The sequence below is a fragment of the Scyliorhinus torazame genome, chromosome 3, assembly GCF_047496885.1.
Source record: "Scyliorhinus torazame isolate Kashiwa2021f chromosome 3, sScyTor2.1, whole genome shotgun sequence".
Lineage (NCBI taxonomy): Eukaryota > Metazoa > Chordata > Chondrichthyes > Carcharhiniformes > Scyliorhinidae > Scyliorhinus > Scyliorhinus torazame.
Window position 1 is genome coordinate 219,835,245 of NC_092709.1, and position 20,157 is coordinate 219,855,401.

At 48.1% G+C, this 20,157-nt stretch overlaps 1 protein-coding gene across 2 annotated transcripts in view; it reads left to right on the forward strand.

Annotated features, from left to right (window-relative positions):
• The first annotated feature begins 5,352 nt into the window (after positions 1–5,352).
• Positions 5,353–20,157, forward strand: part of LOC140408949 (uncharacterized) — a 71,035-nt gene continuing 56,230 nt past the window's right edge. The window contains exons 1-2 of one of the 2 annotated variants that reach the window (XR_011940243.1): positions 5,353–5,493; positions 12,960–13,111. The gene's annotated coding sequence lies outside the window, so the exon portion shown is untranslated. Of the gene's footprint in view, positions 5,494–12,959; positions 13,112–20,157 lie in introns of those variants that run through there. The other variant, XM_072496890.1, reaches the window with a different exon arrangement.

Consider the following 20,157-nt stretch of genomic DNA (forward strand, 5'->3'; position numbering starts at 1 on the left):
CTATGGTCCCAGGTTCAATTCCCCGCTGGGTCGCTGTCTGTGCAGAGTCTGCACGTTCTCCCCGTGTCTGCGCGGGTTTCCTCCGGGTGCTCCGGTTTCCTCCCACAGTCCAAAGACGTGCAGGTCAGGTGGATTGGCCATGCTAAATTGCCCTTAGTGTCCAAAAAGGTTAGGATGGGTTATTGGGTTACGGGGATAGGGTGGAAGTGAGGGCTTAAGTGGGTCGGTGCAGACTCGTTGGGCCGAATGGCCTCCTTCTGCACTGTATGCTCTATGTTGTTCTATGTTTGCATCTTGTTTCTTTTTTCACTTCCCTTCTGAACTTTCCATATACAGCCTGGTCCTCACTGGGACTTTCAACCTAACCTCTTCGTACACATTATTTTTCTGCCTCATTTATGTTTTTCATCATCCAGAGAACTTTGGCCTTGTTTGCCCCATCTCTCCCCCTGGTGGGAATGGTACCTCAACTGAATCCAAATTATCTCCTTTATAAAGGGGGCCCACTGTTCTATTACAGTTTTACCTTCCAATCCATTTTTCTTCGGTCAGATTCATTCTCGCCCCTTTAAAATTGTCCCTCCCCCTGAAAATGTACTGCAAATATTACAAAAAGAAACTTCCAAATACATTTATGGACATTTTGTTCTCCATTCTAAATGGATGCAGAAAAGGGAAAAGAGAAATAAAAGCAAAATACTGCGGATGCTGCAAACCTGAAATAAAAACAGAGTTAACGTTTCGAGTTCACAGAACTGTAGAATGGTCTTATGGACTCGAAACATTAACTTTGTTCCCCACTCCACAGATGCTGACAGACTTGCTGAGTTTATCAAGAATAAAGAGAGCCCAGTCCAAACACTGAAGAATTGTGTTGCTTGTTCATTTAAGAGGTTCTGCAGCAACCCTGGGCCCCTGTGAAATCAGGCAGGGAATGGGCTAAACACCTTAACTCACCATATGGAGAATGACCAAAGGGCCTACTCTCCCAAATCTGAACTGCCCCACGCCAGTGTTGGCCCTGACTGGACAGGAGAAAGGATGGGCTCAAATGGACACATTTCATTTTTATTTAAACACAAAACAAGCTGCCTGTAATCTCATATTATGGAAGAAAATACTTCACATTTCATAGAAATGGCTGCCGCAAACAGACAGTAATGACAGGTGAAAAAGGCCATTCTCCAAACCCTGACGCACAGTGCAGGATTTGATAAGCTCATCAAGCACAGAATAGGAAGCAGATTGGTCCATCAACTGGCAACGGTCTTGTGGTCATAGAATCATAGAATCCCAACAGTGCAGAAGAAGGCCATTCAGCCCATTGAGTACACCAACCCTTGGAAAATGCACACCAGCTAGGCCCACTCCTCCACTCTATCCCCGTAACCCTGGACACTGAGGGGCAATTTTAGCATAGCCAATCCACCTACCCTTCACATCTTGGACTGTGGAAGGAAACCCACGCAGACACGGAGAGAATGCGTTTACATTCTCCACACAGACTGTCACCCAAGGCCAGAATTGAACCTGGGTCCCTGACACTGTGAGGCAAGATTGAAAATTCAACATTAATTGCCTTTGGTTAACTTTCTTCGCCCACAGTACACACTTTGTGTAATATTCAAACCTTTTGGTGTTGATTGAATGATACTCCATGGTGAATTATAAAGGTTATTGAAATACTAGACCAATTACTGAAATGTATGTGTACTGATGAGATGACAGTGAGAATGCAGAAACAGAAGCTTTCGGTTCACTGCCAGCTTCTGATATTGCTAAAGATGTGCAAGTGTGGAGAGATTGCTCAATTCCCTTTGGCAGTCTACAATCATCAATGGGACTGTTTTGTTTCGCTCCTGCAAACATAGTTTGCTTTCCACAAACAGTTCACAATTTAACCAAAATGTTGAGAGGTACTTTCAGTACAAACGCTTTTGATCATAAGTGTTATATCTTCAAAGGTCACCAGTTTGTAAAAATTGATTCCCCCCCTCAGATAGAACACGAGAGCGCAAGAAATAAGAGCAGGAGTAGAACATGTGATCCATCGAACCTCCATCACCTTGCAATATGGCTGATCACGGGTGTCAACTCCACTTTCCGCCCGATCCCTAGATTCCCTCAGAGACTAAAATAATCTGTCTACTCCAGCAGAGAATATACTAGGTACAATGTACACTTATTTACCACATTTCTAAAGCAATTCATGTATTGCCTTTTGCTTCTTCTTCAGACAAAAAGGCAATTGTATTAGTGTACTGTCAGTCAGATTAGAGTTACCCATCAGATTGTTTTCAAGTGAAAAAATATGTGGGCCATAATTTCTGAGTTCCTCAAAGTCGGATTGTGGGGTGGGGTGTGGCGGATACCCAGACGATTGGCTGGAGGGTCCAAATCGGAGGTGCCCCAGTTTGTGCAGTAATTGCCCAGAGGCACAAACGTCATCTGCAAGTCCGTCTGCACTGGGAACCATCTAAAAGTGTGATTTAAATCGCAAACTTTGGATGTTTCTTTTTTTAAATAAATTTAGAGTACCCAATTCATTTTTTCCAATTAAGGGGCAATTTAGCGGGGCCAATCCACCTACCCTGCACATCTTGTGGGTTGTGGAGGCGAAACCCACGCAAACACGGGGAGAATGTGCAAATTCCACACGGACAGTGACCCAGAGCCGGGATCGAACCTGGGACACCGGCGGCGTGAGGCTGCAGGGCTAGCCCACTGCGCCGCCGTGCTGCCCTAACTTTGGATGTTTCTGATTGTATCAGACAGGTAGTTAGCCAGAAAAATTTAGAGGAATGAAAACCTCTTCTCACTTCTGGGTAACTATTGTACAGACCCAGACCAATCCCACCACAGGGCTCTCCCCACATCCCTGACTAGATACTCCAATGGGACTCTCCCCCACTCCCCAACTAACCATCCCTACCATGGGACTCCCCCCAAACATGACCCCTCTGACCCAATGCTCTGATTTCTCCCCCGGCAAGCTGACCATGCCCCCACCTAGGTCCGATGCACTCATCCCCTCACTCCTGCAGGCCCAGCCACCCCCTATCCAACCCACCTGTCCCCCCAACCCCCACCCCGATATCTGACCCCCCTTGACATGACCAGACCCCCCTATCCACAATCCTGCCCACATGCTCCCTTCCCACCCATCGCCGCACCACCTGCCGGTCCTCAACCTGACCCAACCCAGCGCAGCCCCCACCCCGTCCTTTGACCCAATTCCCCTTCACTTCGAACCAGCCCACCCTCCCTGCCTCCTTCAACCTCTCCCACAGCAATCCTTGGCAGTTACCTTTAACAGGTGTTTGGCCTTGAATACATGAATGAGGGGCCTACTGCTTGTTTCAGGCAAATTAGTTAGACTGGAATCTATTCTGCTCAGGCTTCTTCAGGAGTCACTGTAAGCTAAGCAACGGCTCCTGCCAAAGGTCAGTCTAAAAATTTAAGAGTCGTCGGGCGACATGGTGTGGCACAGTGGTTAGCACTACTGCCTCACAGTGCTAGGCACCCGAGTTCAAATCTGGGTTTGGGTCACTGTCTGTGTGGAGTTTGTACATTCTCCTCATGTCTGTGTGGGTTTCCTCCGTGTGCTCCGTGTGATGATATGCATAAGCTATCATGTACGTAATGATTTACACGACCTCCGACTAGCAGTTGGCAGTGTAAATCTACCATCTGACTCTGTACCTCGAGGAGTTGGGAGTTAGTCGCGTTGGTGGATAGTCACACTTGCAGTAGCACGAGGATAATTTATTGGTATTAGTAGTTTCTCATATATTTCTTCTAGTTACCTTTACACGCATTTGTTTTATAATAAATTGCTTTAACTAGTCAAGAACTAGATGTTCTATTGTGCATCATTCCTAACGGCCACAGCACAAGAACGTGACATTCCAGTTTCCTCCCTCACTCCAAAGATGTACAGTTTAAGTGGATTGGCCATGATAAATTGCCCCCGAGTGTCCAGGGATGTGTAGGTTAGGTTATGGGGGTAGAGAGATTTGGTAGAGTGCTCATTTGAAAGGTCGGTGCAAATCTGATGGGCTGAATGGTCTCCTTTTGCACTGTAGGGATTTTATGATTCAAGGATTGAGGGTATCAGTTCAGGGGAGGGGCAATTGGAGTTTGGGACTGTATGATCACGGGAATTGATGAGGGAAGGGAACAGTTTCAATAGTTTTCTTTCACGTCGAATCAGAAGCAGCACCCCTGAATCTTAGTTAGCTGGAGACCCCTGGTTGTCTCAGGGTTTGAACAGGTATTAGCTCCTTATTTGCATCTGCAAAATTCTAACACCTGTTTCAGGCGATGGTAAAAGACATCGCTCATTTGGCCGTACTCAACATTGTGGCTACATGGAACCCTTCCCACTGTAAATCTGCTCACACTTCCTGTGGGTTGACACCTGTGACATCCTATCCCTCTGCCCTAGATCCTGTCCTCCTCTAGCCTAGCCTCTAAAGTGTGTGTTGTACACATATCTGAACAGGAGCTTGCCAGGGTGAGAGACACTGCACTATCAGGTAGACTTGGCCTTTTTTCTCCAAGCAACATTTATGTCCAATTCTGGCCACCATACTCTAGGAAGTACATGAACGCTTTGGGGAGGGTGCAAAGCGGCAATGGTTCTTAACCCGAACAGGAGTTAGCATTTATTGTAAAGTGAGAACAAAGAGAAAAGGTGGCTGGCATTTTCAGTTAGTCATGATGAGTGTGCAGAATGAGGTAGGAGTAAAAAGGGAAAGAGGAAACTCTGTGAAGAATAACATCCCCTCCAGCGTTGACCTAAGTCTACTCCAGTCCAGAATGACCAACACATTTTTCTTTGAAGGGAAAAACGTGCACTGATGGGCTCAATCACCTCAACTCACATCCTCCCGCCTTTATCATAGAGTCACTGCAGTGGAGAAGGATTGAGCCCTTTAGCTAGGGGAAACAATCTTCATGGGTCAGAGGGCACAATTCATCCAAACAATGACTAAGGGTCATTTTTGGCGTGTTTGTTGGGGTGTTTCATACTTCTGCCAGCAACATGAGGGAGATTATGCTCAGCTGTCCTCTGCTCATCCAGAAACTTACCCTTTGGCCGCGAGAGGATTCTCAGTGGTAAAGCCCTGTGGCTGGATTCTCCAAAAACGGGGCTATGTTCGCTCGCCAGCGTAAAAACGCTGGAGTTTTACTCTGGAGAATCCTTAAAAATATGAGCAGCTATTCACCGACCTGCAGGCGGCTGGCAGGGCCCTTGAGTGCTTCATGCAGCTTCAGCTGTGGATACGGGTCACCGCACTTCAGGTTGCGAGTCCGCGCATGCGCATGGCGGCGGCCTCTAGCGGCTGCGCCGAACGCTATGGTGGACTCAGCTGGCAGATCTGGACCAACAAAGAAGGTCCCGATGATTGGCCCCGCGCCGCCTCCCACCAGGGCAGCCGCGGACTGAGTCCGCAGCTGCTGCACGAGAGTCCCGACCGGCCAGACGTGGTAAGAACCACAGCGTCCGGAATTCGGCCGGTCGGGTCCGGAGCATTGCTGGGAGGGCCTCTGGCAATGGTCCCCCAGCTGCGCCAGCGTAAATCGTGCGCGAGCGGTGCCGGGCCCGATACTGTCACAAAAATGGATTCTCCGCCCCCGAGCCAAATGCCATTTCGGTGTGGGGCTGCGGAGAATCCAGTCCCGGGTCTTTACTGTTTGATTGTTGCCAGCTGCCGCTATGGTGCTGACACTCCCGAAGTGCAGGCACAGTGTTCAGGCATCAAAGGTTGCAGAACATCCAATCCATCAGTCCTCCTCTCAGAGAGGGCATCTATTCATTCGAGGGGCACATGAGAGTTCAGGAGCGTGAAGTGTTCTGACAATCAAAAAGGCCAATTCATCATTTGAAATTGTCTTCACCTGTGAAGCTGGAGGCTGCTCACTGTCAGAGAAGGTGAAATTGACGTTCAGAAGAGATGCTGCAGCATGGCTCTGTCCTGGAGGGTTTGCTGGGTCAGGGAGGCTGCAGCTGTGGTTGTCCCTGTTGGGACTCCACAATATCTAAAGATGATTTGAAGGCCTCATAGATGCAAACCCCCTCACTGCACCGGGCCCAGGGATGACCCCCGACCTGGACCCCTCCCGCCCCTGAACAACCCAACCTCAATGAAGCCCTCCTTCCCCCCCGAACACTGGAGCAACAACTCCGGAACCCTCAAGCTGCATGCTAGTAAATGGAAAGGTCTACTCACCTCCTCACTTGTCCTTGGAAACCATTGCTCCAGTTCCCCGTTTTTGTGAAGGAATGCGAAGCAATGTCCGCGTGTCTTCTCACTGGGGAGTCGAGTGACTCCCGGAAGCTGTTAGATGCGACTTAAATCTCGCTAATGAGATTGAAATGGTAGCACAGTAGGTAGAACTGTTGCTTCACAGCTCCAGGTTTGATTTCTGGCTTGGGTCACTGTCTGTGTGGAGTTTGCACATTCTCCCCATGTCTGCGTGTGTTTCCTCTGGGTGCTCCGGTTTCCTCCCGCAAGTCCCGAAAGACGTGCTGTTAGGTAATTTGGACATTCTGAATTTTCCCTCAGTGTACCCGAACAGGCGCCGGAATGTGGCTACTAGGGACTTTTCACAGTAACTTCATCGCAGTGTTAATGTAAGCCGACTTGTGACATTAAAGTTTACAATAAAGAAATGGGCCGGGCTTCTCCAATCCTGCAGCCAAGTTCTGACGACGGCGTGAAAAGTGTCGCGAGCCACTCCGGCGTCAACGGGACTCACCTGGGAACTATCCACCACTTCCTAGGGGGCTAGTACGGTGCCCGAAAGCCGGCCCATCACGGCTGGCACGAGTCCGCGCATGCACGCCACGGCCAGCGCGAGTTCGCGCATGGGTTCCTATCTCTGCGCCGGCCCCGGGCAATATGGCGGAGCCCTACAGGGGCCCGGCGTGAAGGAACATAGGCCCCCATGGAACCAGCCCACCCGCCGATTGGTAGGCCATGCTCAGAGGCCTGGAGAATCGCTGGGGGGCCGCTTTCAACGGCCCCCGACTGGCACGGTGGCGATCCTGCGGGCACCCGAAAATTGGCGCCGGAGAATTGGCGCCGGCATTGGAATGGCGTGGCGCGATTCCCGCGCCTCCCTGCCGATTCTCCGACCAGGCACAGGGCCATGAATGCAAATTAGGCTCAATGAGTTTCTCACCATTTCTGGGTAAGATCTGGATCTCACCATCAAGAGCAGGCCGGGTGAATTGCAAAATGGATCACTCCTAGCGCGGGTCCCGATTTGGGCATCTCCCACGATTCAGCAGGCACACCCGGATCGGCGCCAGGTGCAACGTGGTGGGAAAAAAAGGTGTTTAGAATTTGCCTATCATGGGAGAATAGATAACAGTTGGTAAGCAGTGCGCCTAACGTTAGACCTGATGTGTTGGGTGTTCTGGATCACAAACAGGTCACCAACACTTGAAGGGGTGCAACTCTATTTTATTACAAGGTTAGCTATTTAAACATACTTGAACTGTGGGTAAATACAATACCAGCTTTAACTAAAGACCTTTGCCTAGTCCTAACCAGTTGATGCACTCAGCACATGGTGAATGTCTGTGTTGCAGGCTGTGAGCTCTGTGCTCCTAGCTAGCTGCTCCTCACAAAAGCGGGAACTCTGATGTCCCCTGTCTTTATCGTGTGTGTGCTCTCACTGGTGATTGGCTGCGGTGTTGTGTATGTTGATTGGTCCCACTGTGTGTCCATCAGTGTGTGTCTGCACCATGATATACTGTTGTATATTATGACACGACCTAGGGAAGCGAGCGTTCGGGTAGTGAGAAATGTGTGTATCTGAGGACGACGAGGTGGAGTGACGTGTGGTGCAGTGGTTATCGTCAGAGGATGAAGGGAAACAGGGAGCGGTGCATTGTGATGTATCAGGCCTCCAAGGCAGCATGGAAGTCTTGGTGTCCTCAGAATTTGCCAGAAGCATTTATCTACCATAAGAGCACAGTTCCCCGTCAAGTATGATTCGAGAGGTCATAATCCAATTCCCTAAATAATCAATGCACAGTTCAGCTAGTGCTGACTGCATGTCTATATCTTGATAAGAAGCAAGCATAGCCAATATTACTTGCTCCTGGAATGATGCTAACAGATGTCTGGCCCCTGTGTGCCTGTATTTGAGCACAATCAAACCTGCAGGCCAATTTATTGCATTAAAATTGGCAAAATTTACAAAAATACCTAAGGATACCCCTCTGCTACTTGCAGCTAACAACTGATATGTCTCCTCCTTAGGCAAGTTTAAATTAACTTTTTATTACTACAGCTCTGTGGAAACACGGCCCTGACTATAAAGTTAACACTTGACTCTCTGCAGACCCATGGATGATTTTCAAAAGCTGTGACATCAAAAGGCCACTTACGACTTTCAAGTATATTTTAATTGCAGCCATATTTTCAGAGCAACAGATGTAAAAACACAAAGGTTTCCAATATTTAACAGGCTGTATGTGCAGTCATGTCCTGTCTTATTTTCAAAAGGCCGTGGGCAATATTTTTGGGCGCCACTGAAATCGAGAACAAAGGCAGACGAGGGACCTGAAAATACTAGGGTGAGCTTGCATGCTGTGTTAGTGGAGGTGCTTTTGGGCCCAGCAAGCCAAGTATGGGCAGCACGGCGGCACAGTGGGTAGCACTGCTGTCTCACAGCGCCAGGGACACAGGTTCAATTCCGAACTTGGGTGACCGTCTGTGTGGAGCTTGTACATTCTCCGTGTCTTGCATGTGTTTCCTCCAATTGCTCCGGTTCCCCCCCGCAGTCCAAAGAAGTGCAGTTTAGGTGGATTGGCCAAGCTATGTTGCCCCTTCTTCTCCAGGGATGTGCAGGTTAGGTGGGGTTATGGGGTTACAAGGTTAGGATGGGAGAATGGGCCTATGTAGAGTGCTCTTTCAGAGGATTGGTGCAGACTCATTGGGCCAAATGGCCTCCTTCTGCACTGTAGGTGATTAGGAGGCCGACAGGAAAATTTTAGTCAGTCGCCAGTTTCCTGACATGATGCGAGCAGTTCTGCTGCCTGCGTGTGAGCACTCAGTGGCAGTCTGCGGGTACGTGTGCTCAAGGCAGGCTTATAGGCCTTGAGTCATACTCTGGGGACCCGAGTTCAAATTCCACCATGGCAGATGGTGAAATTTGAATTCAATACAAATCTGGAATGAAAAGTTCAATGATGACAGAGAAACCATTGTCGATTGTCATAAAACCCATCACTAAGGCCCTTTGGAGAAGGAAATCGGCTGCTGTTACCTGGTCTGGCCTACATGTGATCCTGACCCACAACAAGGAAGTTGACTCTGAAATGTGCAATGAGGGATGGGCAACAAATAGTGGCCTAGCCAACAACATCTACATCACATAGATAAAAATAAAGCCTCCACTGCTCTCTGGAGAATTTCAAAGACTCTCTGAGAGAAAAAATTTCTCCTCATCTCCATCTTAAATGGGAGACCAATTATTTTTAAACAATGCCCCCTAAATCTGGAATCTATCCCGACAGGTTACATCCTCTCAGCATCTAATTTGCCAAGCCCTCTCAGAATCTTGATTGTTTCAATAAGATCACCTTCTTATTCTTCTAAACGCCAATGATTATAGGCCCAAACTGCTCAACCCTTCCTCATAAGACAAACCTTCAGCCCTGCCTGCCTGCCTGACTGAGTGTGAGTGCAGCCAAAGGCTACCATTCAGAGGGATTTTCCACATAACCCCTCCCCACCTCACAGTGATGGCTTGATTACTTTCATTGGTTTTATTTAACATTTTTTCAAAGAAGCTGGTGAGAGGGCACCTTCATGTTGAAGCACCCTCTCAGCAATTAGCCCTTTGATGCAGGTGGTTGCTCCTCTCAAGCTGAAAGTCCTCTGATTCACCCTCCTGATTTAAGAGTCTGCCTGCCACACTTAACTCGGCAGGACACCTGTCTCAGCCAATTAAGGGGAAGCCTCCATAAAAGTCCGAGGTCAGTGACCGTTTCTTCCCCTCCTCCACCACCGAAGGCGACTGTTTTGGCTCCTGTTTGCCACCGGCACAATAGAACGTCAGCACCACGTCACAATTGACCATAAGACAATTACTTTCAACTATACTGAAAACATTGCCTAATTGCCTGTTCGAGTTGTTAGAGCTATCACCCAGTGGGATTCACGAGCCACCTAGACATATCTCCATGGGAACTAGTCTCCATGACATGACATGATCAGCAAGCTGCAGCTTCTGCCCGCACAGCCATACTTTCAGCCCCCCAGCATGAAGATACTAATGAGAATAATTAATCACAAATAATTTAAGTTCTAATTTTTATTGGAGAAGCCTTAGAGCGCAAGGAAAGCTTTAATGATAACTGAAATTCTGGTTTACAGTACCTATACCTTTCTTATTGAATTTGTTTGACTTGATTCCATTGTAAATATCCCAATCACCTATCAATTTTTCCATCATAACTCTATGTGATAGCATTGGTGCAGCTGGGAAAATAAATGGAATAACTGCATTCCAGTGTATCCTTATCCTTATCATGGTATCAGTGAGGAGTATTATGAAGCACCGTTGTTAATATCGCCAACTTCATGTAATTATTTCAATTTATAAGGTATGCGAGCAGAAAGATTTTTCTGGGGAAAGAAAAGACAGTGTATCAGTATGAAGGATGTGTTATTTAGCTGACAGGCACAATTGCCCTAGTAACAAAGGGAAACTGAATTTGTCTGAAATCTCTTTTAAATACACATTCTGTTCGGCCCAATGTCAACCCATGCTCAGTAAAAATCTAATTCTTCCCACAGTACCACTTTTTTGCTGTTTGGTGATACTAAGTTGGGCTTTGTACTGAATAAATATTGAAAAGATCTATTCCCAGCATGTTTCTGTATTGTATTTTCTGTGCTGGAGAGTGAATGTTTATTTCTTGTGACTTGTTGAATAAATGGCCTCCTAAATAGCCACTTTCCTTCTGCTGTGTCAAAGTGAATGGCTTCTGAAAAATGCAAGTGGCTAAAATACATTTGTTGACTTGCTTGCTGTGAAATTGAGTTGCTTTGCAATTTGGGCTTGTACCACAGGACGGCATAGATATTCCAAGCCCTGAGATCTGTCTTGGAGTGGGTCTCCTGTCCAACTGATCCAACACTGACTCCATCTTGCATTTCAGGGTTAGCTTGGTGAGACAGGAGTGCAGAACTTGCCTAACTCAGACATCGGGCTGGATTCTCCGCTGTCGGGATTCTCCGTTTCGCTGGCAGCGCACCCACGCCCTGCCATTTCCCGATGGCATGGGGCTGCCCACAATGGGAAATCCCATTGGCTGGCTGGCAGGACGCAAAATCTCTGACTTCAGAGAGGTTGGAGCGAGACTGAGAGGATAAAATCTCAGGCTGGCCATTTCTCTGAACATTTCTTGGGCTCTGCTGACCCTCTGAACACAATAGACAGGAATAATAATAATAATAACCTTTATTGTCACAAGTAGATTTACATTAACACTGCAATGACGTTACTGTGAAAAGCCCCTAGTCACCACATTTCGGCGCCTGTTTGGGTACACAGCGGGAGAATTCAGAATGTCCAAATTACCTAACAGCCCATCTTTCGCGACTCGTGGGAGGAAACCGGAGCACCCGGAGGAACCCACGCAGACACGGGAAGAACGTGCAGACTCCACACAAACAGTGACCCAAGCCGGAACCAAACTTGGGATCCTGGAGCTGAGAAGCAATAATGCTGCTGTGCTACCGTGCCACCCATGTTACAACACCCTGGGGTAGTGCATGGTGAATTCCAGCCCCACAGGCTCCGGAGTCCCAACATAAGAGAATTGACCAATACTTTGTATGTTTTACCGAGACCTTTGACCCTCGACTACTCCAATGACTTACAGGCATCAGATTTGTAAGTAAAACAGAACAAAACAGATTATTTATAACAAGAGAAGAGATAAACATGTAATGGAAATAGTAGAACAATGGTCTGCTAATCTAATTATTCCCCTAACCCCGTCCCACCCTCCACCCAGTCAGACACAAGATAGATGCAAGGTGGGCGGGGAGGAAAGTTTAAAAAGTAACAAGAATCAAAAGGGCATGGGATGTATCTTTGCTGTTGAGGTGGGAGTCTTTGTAGTTGGCGAGCTTGAAATCATTGGTCAGTTTGAATCTTTTAGAATCTGCCACCAGTTAGACCTCGTGGGCTGCATGAATTCCTCCGGAGAATCACTTTTACTTGTACAGGCCTCCACCAGATTGACACTCAGTCTCACTGAGATAGTACTAGAATTCTCTGCCCAAGAGGTGGGATGGAACTGTGATCCAGTGGTTAGCACTGCTGCCTCATTGCACCACAGATCCAGGTTCAATTCCAACCTCGGATGACTGTGTGAAGTTTGCACATTCTCCCCCATGTCTGAATGCGTTTTCTCCAGGTGCTCCGGTTTCTTCCTACAGTCTAAAGATGTGTAGGTTAGGTGAATTGGCCATGCTAAATTGCCCCTCGGTGTTGTTATGGGGAAAGGTGGGGGTTTAGGCCTGGGTAGGGTGCTCTTTCAGAGGTTCGGTTCAAACTGATGGGCCAAATGACGTCCTTCTGCTCGGCAGGGATTCATTGGTCCCATGGGAGTTTAAAAGAGGGTTTTCCATCCATTCAGCCTCTGGAACACTTGACTGCTCTTTCTGCAGATCAAGATTAACTATAGTGAAGAGAAAAGGAGTCTTTCTGCCATATCTCAGGGTAGAGCTATCAGCACTATGCCTTCCCCAGCCTTCCAAACAGATGTAAGGCTTTCACAGACCTGGCTCGAGACTGCTTACAGTCTTTAGATCAGAGGTTAAATTTCACAGGCCTAGTGAGAGTGTTTTAAGCCTTCTTCTGGCTGCTCTTGATGTCGAAAAAGAACTGAAATAAACATGAAGGTTGCTCTTTTCTTCCAGAATCTTCTGAAGGGTTCCACCAATCACAGTTAAAAGCAGGATATGTCTCAGAATTTCCGAGGAGATGATTTTCTGCCAACCAAGCCCATCGAAACGACATCACAGGACAAGGCCACAAAGCACACTGCCCTGAGGGAAGTGCCTGAATCAATTCAAATGATACCTTGCTGCGGCAGGGGGTGGGGGGGGGGGGGGTGGTGGCTTTATTCAAAACCAAAATTAAATGTATTAAAAGCAAAGTAGATAGAGAGGATGAAATTTAAAAGTCATCTAAGCGAATATTACAGCTGGGTTAGGAGGGACGAAACATTGAGGGACATACTGTCTCTCCCATTTATTCAGCCTCCTTGTTTGGTCGCAACAAAGGTTTTAACATTTCTATTTATCGTACATGTTTATCTCTTCTCTTGTTATAAATAAGCTGTTTTTTTCTGTTTTACTTACAAATCTGATGCCTGTAAGTCATTGGAGTAGTCGAGGGTCAAAGATCTCGGTAAAACATACCAATCCAGAGGTGTTTGCTTTTTAATTAAGATAAAAGGTAAAGTCACCATAGTCCCATGGGCTGCCTTCCTCTTTGAGGGGGAGAGCTGACTGGTGGTGGTTTAACCTGAGGATCACACGCCTCAGTGAGGGGCAAGGTTGAGAAGGCAGGGCCTTCATGAATAATCTCAGCCGGCACGGGAATTGAACCTGCACTGTTGGCCTTGCTTTGTATCACAAATCAGATGTCCAGTCATCTGAATTAAATCGGCCCCATTTAAAGAAGAAGCCAATCAAACAAGGTGTTTTTGAGTTAAACAAAGAGCAGGTTTATCAGATACAAAACCCAGGGGAAAATAATAAAAAGATGCCATGACACACAAACACAGTCAAAAGTAAGAACATTTTGAATCCAAGTGCTCGATTTAATGGTGTCATTCTGGGTGCGATTGCAGCACATTTCATTTTAACGCAGTTTGCTGTCTCATTTTTAAAAGTATCGATGTTCCAGTCAGTTGCAATTTTGCTGTAGAGGACTGGACTGCCTCAGGGTTCTGCGATTGCGCCACAAAATTCGTAGACATATTGCTAAATACCGCTGTTAGGATAGTGACAGTGTCAGGGGTTTCCTAAGTCATTCCAAATGAGTATTATACCACCTCAACCATTGCTTTCTTTCTTTCTCACCATCCAAGGCCCCAAACACCCCTTTCAAGTGAAGCAGTGATTTATAGAATCATAGCATCATAGAATTTACAGTGCAGAAGGAGGCCATTTGGCCCATCGAGTCTGCACCGGCCCTTGGAAAGGGCACCCCACTCAAGCACACACCTCCTCCATCCCATCCCCCTTAACCCAGTAACCCCAATTAACCACTTTGGACACTAAGGGCAATTTAGCATAGCCAGTCCACCTAACCTTCACTTCTTTGGGCTGTGGGAGGAAACCGGAGCACCCAGAGGAAATCCACGCACACATGGGGAGAATGTGCAGACTCCACACAGACAGCAACCCAAGCCGGGAATCGAACCTGGGACCCTGGGGCTGTGAAGCAACTGTGCTCACCACTATGTACCGTGCTGTACATTTACATGTATTTCTTTCAATTTAGTATACTAAATTCACTGCTCTTGATGTGACCTTTACCATAGGGAGACCAAATACTAATTGGGTGATGGTTTTCTGATGGCTGCACGGAGATTGTGGGCCGGAATTCTCCGGCTGTTGGGATTCTCTGTTCCCGCCAGCAGCGCATCCCCGCCCGTGGGTCTCCCGGCAACGTGGGGTGGCTTTAATGGGGAATACCATTGACAAGCGGTGGGAGTAGAGGAGCCAACCGCTAGCGAAAGGGGCACCGCAGAGAAACATACGGCTGGAGGATTGGAAAATCCAGCTCCTTGTGTCAATCCAAAAGCTTCACCCTAAGCTTCCATCACCTGTCTTTGTAATTCTCTGCTTCATTGCCACTCTGACTTCAGACTCCTGTACTGTTCCAATGAAACTCAACATAAACTCAGGGAACAAAGTTTCATCTTTCGACAAGAAGCTTTACAGTCTTCTCTACTCAACATGGAGTTAAACAAATTCAGAATGCAATCTCTGCCCCATTATATTTTTCTTACTTTGAATGCCAGCTGTTGGTGAAGATTCTGTTTTCCTTTTACATCTGCTCCAGATCGATCTTTTATTTCAGTACTTGACTCATTTCCATCTTCTTTTTTCTTGCACCGTTGTCGTTTAATCTCTCTTGTCCTCCATCCGATTACAGAATTTCCCTTTTGTTCCTTCCCTATTTCCCCCTTTCCCAGTTTCTAAACTCATTTAAACTCAAATCTCACTTCCATGGGAATAGGTGCAAGAGATGTAACATATGTCTTTTTATCTCCTCTCTCCTCAAAGCCTCCTTCCAGGTGAAGCAACGATTTACATGTACTTCCTTCAATTTGCCCTACTGGATTTGTTGTTCAAATAACGTCAGTTTACAATGTGGGTTGGGTTCCTCGACATTAGGGAGACCAAAAGCAGCCAGGAGCACTTCCATTCAGTCTGCAAGTTGCTCAATTGCCATTTTAATTCTCCAATTTGTACCTGTGCCGATCTTTCCGCCCATGATCTGGATGTGTTCCAGTGGAGCTCAACCTTTGCTCAAGCAATAGTACCTCATCTTCAGACACTCTACAGCCTCTGGACTCAACATTGAATTCAACAATTTCAGACCGTAATCTTTGGCCCTCGTTTTGCCTCCTGTTCTTTATATGTGTCAGTCTTAATCAGTATTTCTCATTTTTGCTTTCAACTGGCAGTTGTTCATTATTCTGCCATTCACACCCCTTCTAGGTACATCTTTTGTTTTTTACTTGTCCCATTCCCACTACCTTTGACTGTTACTTTTAACTTTTGTCATTTGATGTGTCGCTCCCTATCACAAACATTTCCTTTTTGCCTTTTTCCATTCATCTCCATCCACCTCATTAAAACTTCTTACATTTCTAACTTCTCCGAGTCTGATGAAATGTTATCTCTGTTCCTCTCTCCACAGGTGCTCTCAGGCCTGCTGAGTACTGACATTTTCTGGTTTTATTTCATAGAATCCACAGAAGCCCGAGAGTACAGAAAGGGGCAATTCGACCCATCGAGTTTGCACCCGCGTTCTGAACGAGCACCCTCCCATGGCCCACTCACCCACCCTATCCCTGTAACCCCATCTAACCTGCACATCCTTGGACACCAAGGGGCAATTTAGCATGGCCAATCCACCTAACCTGCACACCTTAGGACAGTGGGAAGAAACCAGAGTCCCCGGAGGAAACCCTCACAGACACGGGGAAAACGTGCAAACTCCACAGTCACCCAAGTTCGGAATTGAACCCAGGTACCTGGCGCTGTCAGGCAGCAGTGGTAACCACTGTGCCATCATGCCACCAGACTTCCAGAATCAGCAGTTTGTTTTGCTTTTGGAATATGGTTTACATTGAGATTGTTGAGGGTTGTGCAAGATCAGCATTCAGGAATAAATACCCGATGAGCCCCAATGTAAAAACAGCTGAAATACAATGGGTACAGGATGTTAGAGCTTTAGTATGTCAATTTTTTTAAATGTGCGTAAACAGGTGGACAAGGCAATCGGAAAGTGGTGATGGATTTCTATTTCTTCTGCTACTTACTGCAGTCTGAATGCAAAATGTGTAAAAATTTCATGGGGGAAAATGTCTTTGTTAATACTTGTAAATACCTCATTAATGAAAAACTCATGGGGATTGCACAGAAGGACATAAATGGAAAGGGAGGCCTGGAGTGTAACTCAGACCTTGCTACATTAAAAAGCGAACAGAAACACTATTTTGTCAAGCTTTACTATAGCCCAACCAATTGGAAAAGCAGCTGCAATTTTATCAACTTGACGGATGGCTCAATGTAATTCCTTTGTTATGTTAAAGGGGCATTAAATGAATGCCTCTGTTAAAACAGCAAAGGAATTCCATAAAACATTTCTCTACTAATATTACACAATGCAATTTCACCGCATTGGCCTGTTCGCAAAGCACAGGACGTAACTATTTGGATAATAGGAGGCCGGAACCACAGTGCTGATCTTGGAAACAAGCCCTCATCAGCAGCATGCAAACTTGGCCCATCGAGTTATCATATTATATCAATTATAGCTGATATTTTTTTCATCCCCATTCTCCTGCCTTCTCCCCATAACCACTGATCCCCTTATTAATCAAGATTCTTGCTGCTCACGCCCAGATTTGCTGTGAGAAAATGTTGTAAATACATTTGCAGCAATGTTTGTGTGCTTGTGCATTGGCTTCATAAATGTTAGTCCTGAATTACTGTGGTAGTCACCAACAGTAGTATTACATGTATTACGGCACTGCCCGTATAGTAGAGGCACATGGGTAAATCTCTGCCTGCTGGCTCCGCCCAGTAGGCGGTGTATAAATTTGTGTGCTCGCTGGTGCTGCAGCCATTCTGGTTCCAGCTACAGGAGGCACAACATCTTTGCTCAATAAAGCCTCGATTATTCCACTACTCTCGTCTTTATGGTAATTGGTAGTGCATCAATTTATTGAGCAAAGTTTTTTAAACAATGGATCTCCGTATCAAGCCTGATCGCCTGCAGCTGAGCCCTCAAGCAGCCAATGCTACGTCCACCCTTTACCACTGGCTAGCCTGCTTCGAAAGCTACCGCTGAACATCCACAGAGGAACCTTCGGACTCCCAGAAGCTCCAAGTCCTCTATTCACGGGTGAGCCCTGTCATTTTTCCTCTCATCCGGGATGCACCCACCTACTCCGAAGCTATGGAGCTCCTGAAGGCACACTACGTTCAACCAGTCAATCAAGTATATGCCAGGCCCCTGCTGGCCACAAGACTGCAACTCCCCGGGAATCTCTGGACGATTTCTGGCATGCCCTGCACATCCTAGGTAGGAACTGTGACTGCCAGACAGTTTCGGCAGTCCAGCACACCAAACTTTTAATTCGAGATGCTTACGTTAAGGGCATGATCTCTGCGTACGTCCGCCAGCGGCTACTGGAAGGGGGTACGCTTGATCTTGCGGGAACTAGGCAGCTCGCTAACTTGTTAGAAGTGGCCTCCCGTAACGTTCAATCCTTCGCCCCCAACCGCGCGGCAGCCTCATGGGCATCGTGGGCCCCACCAGCTGCCGACTCCAGCTCACCACAAGCCTGCACCGCGCGGCATCCAGCCAACTCTGGGGGCCCAAGTGCCAATTTTGCGGGCAGCACAAACACCCCAGGCAGCGCTGCCCAGCGCGGAGCACAACCTGCAATGGCTGTGGGAAGAAGGGACACTTTGTTTCTGTTTGCCAGGCCCGGTCGGTCGCCGCTGTTTCCAGGCCCGGTGTTCCTACACCCCGCACGTGCGACCCAGGGGCGCCACCATTTTCCTCTTCGCAAGCCACATGCGGCCCGTAGGCGCCGCCATCTTTGATGCCGCCCGCCATGTGCGCCCCATGGGCGCCGGCATCTCCGGCACCATTTTGGACGGTGCCTCAGGGCCCCTGCTCGTCTGGCCGTTCATCGCCTGCCGCTAAGACGACCTGCCTTTTTGACTCCGGGAACACAGAGAGCTTCACCCACCCCACTACAGTAAGGCACTGCTCCCTCCCAGTACACCCAGTCACCCAGAAAATCTCCCTGGCCTCCAGATCCCATTCCGTGGAAAACCGGGGTTATTGCATCGCGACCCTCACCGTCCAAGGCGTAGAGTTTAGCAACTTCCGGCTCAATGTCCTCCACCACCTCTGCGCTACCCTATTACTCGGCCTGGACTTCCAGTGCCATCTCCAAAGCTTAACCGTAAACTTCAGCGGACCCCTACCCCCCCTCACCGTATGCGGCCTCACAACCCTTAAGGTCGATCCATGTTCCCTGTTTGCGAACCCCACCCCGGATTGCAAACCCATCGCCACCAGGAGCAGACGGTACAGTGCCCAGGACCGGACCTTCATCAGGTCGGAGGTCCAATGGCTTCTGCGGGAAGGGGTCATTGAGGCCAGCAACAGCCCCTGGAGAGCTCAAGTGGTAGTAGTAAACACTCGGGAGAAGCACAGGATGGTCATTGACTACAGTCAGACCATCAATCGGTACACGCAGCTCGACGCGTACCCCCTCCCGTGCATATCTGACATGGTCAATCAGATTGCGCAGTATTGAGTTTTTTCCACAGTGGACCTGAAGTCCGCCTACCACCAGCTCCCCATCCGCCCGGAGGACAGCCAATACACTGCGTTCGAAGCAGCTGGCCGCCTCTATCATTTCCTTATGGTTCCCTTCGGCGTCATTAATGGGGTCTCGGTCTTCCAGTGAGAGATGGACTGAATGGTTGACCGGTACGGACTGCGTACCTAGATAACGTCACCATCTGCGGTCACGATCAGCAGGACCACGACGCAAACCTCCAAAAATTCCTCCAGACCGCAAACTCCTTAACCTCACGTACAATAAGGAGAAATGCGTGTTCCGCACCAATCGCTTAGCCATCCTTGGCTATGTCGTGGAAAATGGAGTTCTCGGGCCCGACCTCGACCGCATGTATTCCCTCATGGAACTCCCACTCCCCCACTGCCCCAAGGCCCTGAAACGATGCCTGGGGGTTTTCTCCTACTATGCCCAGTGGGTCCCTAATTATGCAGACAAGGCCCGTCCACTCATTCAGTCCACAGTTTTTCCACTGATGGCTGAGGCCCGCCAGACCTTCAACCGCATCAAGGCAGACATCACCAAGGCCACGATGCACGCGGTTGACGGGTCCCTCACCTTTCAGGTCGTGAGCGATGCATCGGACGTAGCTCTGGCCGCCACCCTCAACCAGGCGTGCAGGCCCGTGGCCTTCTTCTCCCGCACCCTCCATGCCTCCGAAATTCGGCACTCCTCTGTCGAAAAGGAGGCCCAAGCCATTGTGGAAGCTGTGAGATACTTGGGGCATTACCTGGCCGGCAGGAGATTCACTCTCCTCACTGACCAACAGTCGGTTGCCTTCATGTTTAATAACACACAGCGGGGCAAGAACAAAAACAACAAGATCTTGAGGTGGAGGATCAAGCTCTCCACCTATAATTACGAGATTTAGTATCGCCCGGGGAAGCTCAACGAGCCCCCGATGCCCTATCCCGCGGTACATGTGCCAGCGCATAAGTGGACCGATTCCGGGCTCTCTACTATGACCTCTGCCACCGGGGATCACC